Here is a 7,068-nt window from a genome sequence, read left to right as displayed (position 1 = left end):
AATAGCCAAAAGCCTAAGCTTGGGGATGCCCTGGGAAGGCATCCCCTCTTTCGTCTTCGTTCATTGGTAACTTTACTTGGAGCTATATTTTTATTCGCTACATGATATGTGTTTTGCTTGGAGCGTCGTGTATTATATTGGTCTTTGCCTGTTAGTTTTCCACAATAATCCTTGCTGTAACACACCTTTTTGGAGAAGCCTACTTGATTAGAATTTGCTAGAATACTCTATGTGCTTCACTTATATCTTTTGAGCTTGTTAGTTTTCGCTCTAGTGCTTCACTTATATCTTTTAGAGCATGGTGGTGGATTAATTTTATAGAAATTGCTAGTGTGTCATGCTTCACTTATATTATTTTGAGAGTCTCTTAGAACAGCATGGTATTTGCTATGGTTTTAATTTCGTCCTAGAATGATGAGCATCCAAGTTGGGTATAATAAAAACTATCATAGAGAGTGAATTGGATGCTATGATCAATTTGATGCTTGATAATTGTTTTGAGATATGGAGGTAGTAATATTAAAGTCATGCTAGTTGGGTGATTATGGATTTAAAGAATGTTTGTGTTGAAGTTTGTGATTCCCGAAGCATGCACGTATGGTGAACCGCTTTGTGAAGAAGTTGGAGCACAATTTTATTTATTGATTGTCTTCCTTATGAGTGGCAGTCGGGGACGAGCGATGGTCTTTTCCTACCAATCTATCCCCCTAGGAGCATATGTGTAGTGCTTTGGTTTTTGATGACTTCTAAATTTCTACAACAAGTATATGAGTTCTTTTGATTAATGTTGAGTCCATGGATTATACGCACTCCTTTCACCCCTCCATTATTGTTGGCCTCTCTTGTATCGTGCAACTTTCGCCGGTACCATACACCCAACATACTCCTTCCTCAAAACAGCCTCCATACCTACCTATTATGGCATTTCCATAGCCATTCCGAGATATATTGCCATGCAACTTTCCACCATCCCATTCATATGACACACATTACTTTTGTCATATTGCTCTTTGCATGATCATATAGTTGACATCGTATTTGTGGCAAAGCCACCATCATATTCTTCATACATGTCACTCTTGATTCATTGCATATCCCAGTATACCGCCGGAGGCATTCATATAGAGTCATATTTTGTTCTAAGTATCGAGTTGTGATTGTTGAGTTGTAAAAAAATAAAAGTGTGATGATCATCATTATTAGAGCATTGTCCCATTGAGGAAAGGATGATGGAGACTATGATTCCCCCATAAGTCGGGATGAGACTCCAGACGAAATATAAAAAACAGGGTGGCCAGAAAAAAAAGAGAAAAGGCCCAATAAAAAAATGAGAGAAAAAGAGAGAAGGGACAATGCTACTATCCTTTTACCACACTTGTGCTTCAAAATAGCACCATGATCTTCATGATAGAGTCTCATATGTTGTCACTTTCATTTACTAGTGAGAATTTTCCATTATAGAACTTGGCTTGTATATTCCAATGATGGGCTTCCTCAAAAGTGCCCTAGGTCTTCGTGAGCAAGCAAGTTGGATGCACCCCACTAGTTTTCTCTTGTTGAGCTTTCATATATTTATAGCTCTAGTGCATCTGTTGCATGGCAATCCCTACTCACTCACATTGATATCTATTAATGGGCATCTCCATAGCCTGTTGATACGCCTAGTTGATGTTAGACTATCTTCTCCTTTTTTTTGTCTTCTCCACAACCACCATTCTATTCCACATATAGTGCTATGTCCATGGCTCACGCTCATGTATTGCGTGAAAGTTGAAAAGGTTTGAAATTATTAAAGTATGAAACAATTGCTTGGCTCGTCATCGGGGTTGTGCATGATTAAATACTTTGTGTGATGAAGATAGAGCTTAGACAGACTATATGATTTTGTAGGGATAACTTTCTTTTAGCCATGCTATTTTGAGAAGACATGATTACTTGCTTGGTATGCTTGAAGTATTACTATTTCTTATGTCAATATGAACTTTTATTTTGTATTACTTGGATCTGAACATTCATGCCACAATGAAAGAAAATTACATTATGAATTATGCTAGGTAGCATTCCACATCAAAAATTCTCTTTTTATCATTAACCTACTCGAGGACGAGAAGGAATTAAGCTTGGGGATGCTTGATACGTCTCCAACGTATCTATAATTTTTGATTGTTCCATGCTATTATACTACCTGTTTTGGACGGTTATGGGCTTTATTCTACATATTTATATCATTTTTGGGACTAACCTACTAACTGGAGGCCCAACCCATATTGCTGTTCTTTTGCCTATTTCAGTATTTCGAAGAAAAGGAATATCAAACGGAGTCCAAATGGAATGAAACCTTCGGGAGCGTTATTTTTGGAACAAATCTGATCCGGAGAGCCTCGAGTGCAAGTCAAGAAAGCTCCGGGGGCCCCACGAGATAGGAGGGCGCCCCCCCCCCCCTGTAGGGTGCGCCCCCTATCTCGTGGGCCCCTCAGGCGTCCACCGACGTACTTCTTCCTCCTATATATACCTACGGACCCCGAAAACATCCACGGGCACCACGAAACACAATTTCCACCACCGTAACCTTCTATATCCGCGAGATCCCATCTTGGAGCCTTCGCCGGCACTCTGCCGGAGGGAGAATCGACCACGGAAGGCCTCTACATCAACATCCTTGCCCCTCCTGTGAGTTGTGAGTAGTTTACCACAGACCTACGGGTCCATAGTTATTAGCTAGATGGCTTCTTCTCTCTTTTTGAATCTCAATACAATGTTCTCCCCCTTTCTTGTGGAGATCTATTCGACGTAATCTCTTTTTGCAGTGTGTTTGTCAAGATACGATGAATTGTGAGTTTATGTTCAGATTTATCTATGGTTATTAATTGAATCTTCTCTTAATTCTTTTATGTATGATTGAGTTATCTTTGCAAGTCTCTTCGAATTATCGGTTTGGTTTGGCCTACTAGATTGATCTTTCTTGCCATGGGAGAAGTGCTTAGCTTTGGGTTCAATCTTGCGGTGTTCTTACCCAGTGACAGAAAGGGTTGCAAGACACGTATTGTATTGTTGCCATCGAGGATAACAAGATGGGGTTTATATCATATTGCATGAGTTTATCCCTCTACATCATATCATCTTGCTTATTGCGTTACTCCGTTCTTATGAACTTAATACTCTAGATGCATGCTGGATAGCGGTTGATGTGTAGAGTAATAGTAGTAGATGCAGGCAGGAGTCGGTCTACTTGTTTTGGATGTGATGCCTATATACATGATCATGCCTAGATAACGTCATAATTATTCGCTTTTCTATCAATTGTTTGACAGTAATTTGTTCACCCACCGTAATACGTATGCTCTCGAGAGAAGCCTCTAGTGAAACTTATGGCCCCCGGGTCTATCTCTTATCATATTTGCTTTCAATCTACTTTTATTTGCATCTTTACTTTCTTGCATCTATATTATAAAATACCAAAAATATATTTATCTCATCATATTATCTCTATCAGATCTCACTTTTGCAAGTGGCCGTGAAGGGATTGACGACCCCTTTATTGCGTTGGTTGCGAGTTCTCAGTTTGTTTGTGTACGTGCGTGGGACTTTTCAGGAGCCTCCTACTGGATTGATACCTTGGTTCTCAAAAACTGAGGGAAATACTTACGCTACACTTGCTGCATCACCCTCTCCTCTTCGGGGAAAACCAACACTAGCTCAAGACGTGGCATACGCCTCGGGCCTCCTTTTATACGTAAAGGGGTTGCCACAGTGTCACACAGGAGGTGGAAAGTAAGCTACAGTATACAAGCTTATTGCTTGGCACCGTAGGACAAATGCATTTAATGTGTTGCCTACGTGCCCTCTTACTTTATCAGGGACGGCAACAGAAGCTATCTTGTTCGCCGCCGCCCCTCCTCGCTCCAACACACGTCCAGGCTGACGAGGCATGCAGTGCCATGCTGGCTAACTAGCTGTTGTGTTGGCGTGATGGTAGAGCCTCCATGAAGATCTGCATGCCGCCATGTAGGCGCCTGCATAGTTGGCACACTGGTCGTCGCACTGGATTGCTGGTGAGGTGTCAAACCCTTGTCAGGCACGGGCCTGGTCGCAGCCCAGCAATCGTCCCCGGCAAGGCTTGACGGGTGCCTTGCAGTCGTCCCCGGCGAGGATCTTGTCGGGGGTCTTCGTCTTCTGGTCCCACGTGGACCTGTAGGTTATCAATTTCCATGAGGATCTGCATGCAATCATGCATGAATTCCCAAATCTTGGTCTTAACATTGTTGAGGGTGTCAGAACTCTCAGCCTCAAGGGTGATGGGCTTGCTGGTGCTGCGTAGGTTGCCCCGACAAGAGTGTTGCCGGGGGAGGTCCAGCTCGCCTTCTGCTCCTTGTTCCACCACTTGAGTATCTGCCTTGGTAGTCTTCGTGTTTTATCTTCTGCTGGCCTTCCGGGCCCGGCCACACGCGTGGCTACGAATGCCCATGCACAAGTAAGGGGTACAAAAAAGCCCATACTTTTGTACAACGATAGATATTCTGCAAAATAAAAAACATGTAACAAACAGGAACTGGCACTAGGCACTGGATCAATATGTTAGTCCCAAAAAATAATATAAAATCTTGCCAAAAGTATATAAAACTTATATAATATTGGCATGAAACAATAAAAAATTATAGATACGATGGAGACATATCAGTTGTCTTGATGGAATTTGAACTTATTCATTGTTTCTTGAAGTTTGTCGTCCTGCTAATGAATACTAAATATGTGCACTTTTTCATTGATAACTTGTTCAATGGGCTGGTTTACCTTTTTCCTGAGTAATATTTTAAATTCTTCCATATCTTCAATATGATATATTTTTCCAGTGGGCCTCACTGGCTCCTCAACACTCCACTATTCTTTAGTAGTCATAATCTTCTCTATAAGCCCTTTTCCTACCTCAAGAGTAAAAGACATGAATCGTCCTCCTGCACTCAAATCAAGAATAAATTTTGATTCATTGTTAATTCCAAGATAAAACATATGAAGTATAACATGTTCATCATAAACATGGTTAGGGCATAGGTTCAAAATCTTAGAATATCCCCCCCAAGCTTCATGTAAACTTTCATCATCCTCTTGAATGAATAGAGTGATATTCCTTCGTAATTTAGTAATCTTCGAGCCTAGGAAGAATTTAGCCATAAATTTTTGTGCACACATCAGCCAGCTAGTTATACTTCCTTGAGGTAATCTATTATACCACTTTTTAGCATCACCTTCTAAAGAAAACATGAAGAGTCTTAAGAATACGAATTCTCGTGACACATCCTTCAGTTTCAAAGTTCAACCTAAATTATCAAACAACATAAGGTGTGCTTGAGGATCTGCTACCTCTTGAGCTTGCGTTGGTTTTTCCCTTGAAGAGGAAAGGGTGATGCAGCAAAGTAGAGTAAGTATTTCCCTCAATTTGAGAACCAAGGTATCAATCCAGTAGGAGACAACGCACAATGTCGTGGTGGGTGCACGACAGATGCCAAGGGATGGCTAAAGAGAGGAGGAGGCTCGAGGGCGCTGGTGGGCTCCAGAGGCGAGGTTGACATGCGCGGGCGCGGGACGCCGGACATACCCAGGTTTGGTTGCATGGTCGATAGTACAATGTTACACCTGGAGCTGTACGGAGGAGGAAGGAGGCTGGCCAAGGCTTGGGCTGTTCCTTCTCCCTGGCGTTGCTATGCGGTGGCTAGTCCTATGCTCGCCTGGGTTTCTCTTACAGGTGTCTCGTGTCTATCTCGTACTGCATGTTGTGTTGCTTCTATGCCTGCTTGCCCTCGGGTCCAGCATGCCCCCTGTAGACGTGGGCTCTCTGGCGGGTTTTATAGATCAACCCACCCAGGGTTACAATGGTAATATGCCGAGTCGGTGGGTTCGTATTGTCGGTATCCGGAGTACCGAGCTAGGTCCCGCTTGTGGGCTTGTGGTTCGCCGGGATCCCCTAGGTGTGGGCCCTGCGTACCTAGGGGGACTGTGCGCCGTCTTGTCGATCGTCATGGCGTGGCCGAGTTGAGCCGCGTACAGTGCTCTCCGTCAGGCCGTCGCTTGCTGTGGTCAGCTGTGAGGGCGGGAACACTTTCGCCACGCCATCCCTGGTCAGCGGGTAGGTAAGGGGCACTGTTGCCACGCTCCGGCTGACCATAGGCATGGGCGGGAGCACTATTGTCTTGGTCATCGGTGATTGAGGTCTCGTCTCATCGTACGGCCTGGATGGGACGGGAGCTCACCCGTGGCTGGGTTGCCGTGGACGCCACGGGTGGGTTGGCTTGCTAGGGAAGCCATGGCTGAGCCGGGTTGAGTTGTCTTGCGCCAGCTGCTGTGGCCAGGTCGATGTACCTTGCCGTGTCGAGGGTCTTGGCCAGGTTGCAAGCCTTGCCGGGTCGAGCGACCCGGCCAGGCGCGTGCCGGTTTGCGTGGTGATGCGGGCCCCGCTGTTTTTGAAATAGACCCGGGTTCCGTTGCCTGCCTGAGGTTCATCCCCCCGACAGTAGTCCCTGAAGCTGTGAAGGTCCGCCATCTTTGGATGAGTGGGCCTTCGCAGTTTCCCCCTTGAGCAAGGCGGAATCTGCGAGCGCCGGGTCTGGCAACACCCACTGTGTGCCGGTTTTCTCGGAAACCGGATTGCGGCACCCCGGCCATGGCGGGAACCGAGGAGTCCGTCGAATCTTGAGGCGATCCCTTGGGCTTCGCACAGGCGCCACGTGGTGCCCAAAACTCGAAGGGGCCTGACAGGCCACGCGCATGACGGGACTGAGCGACGGGCCGGGGCCCGTCACTGCGCGCCCTTGGCCCATGCACGCGGATTTATTGCAGCGTCTGGGGGCCGGTTGCACTTCCCCGCGCAGATAGTGCGCGTGTGCGTGCGCACTTATTGCGGGGTAGTGGAACGGGCGTGTGCAGACGATCCCACTCCCCCACGTTTGAATTGGGGGTTATAAATTGAGGGGGCAAGGGGGCGGCGGACATTATTCTCGCTCGCGCCCTCCTGTCCCCCTGCTCCTGCTCCGCTCCTTGCCACCGATGCATAGCTGCGCCCGCGGCCCTGAGCAG

At 45.9% G+C, this 7,068-nt stretch overlaps 1 non-coding gene across 1 annotated transcript; it reads left to right on the top strand.

Moving 5' to 3' along the window:
• The first annotated feature begins 5,029 nt into the window (after window positions 1-5,029).
• On the top strand, window positions 5,030-5,137 carry LOC119326953. The gene has a single exon (XR_005158295.1). It is a non-coding gene; the product is annotated as a small nucleolar RNA R71 (small nucleolar RNA).
• The last annotated feature ends 1,931 nt before the right edge of the window (window positions 5,138-7,068 follow it).

The sequence above is a fragment of the Triticum dicoccoides genome, chromosome 6B, assembly GCF_002162155.2.
Source record: "Triticum dicoccoides isolate Atlit2015 ecotype Zavitan chromosome 6B, WEW_v2.0, whole genome shotgun sequence".
In the NCBI taxonomy this organism is placed as follows: Eukaryota; Viridiplantae; Streptophyta; class Magnoliopsida; order Poales; family Poaceae; genus Triticum; species Triticum dicoccoides.
The sequence above is the reverse complement of the archived record's forward strand: the minus strand, read 5'-3'. Positions and strand labels throughout refer to the sequence as shown.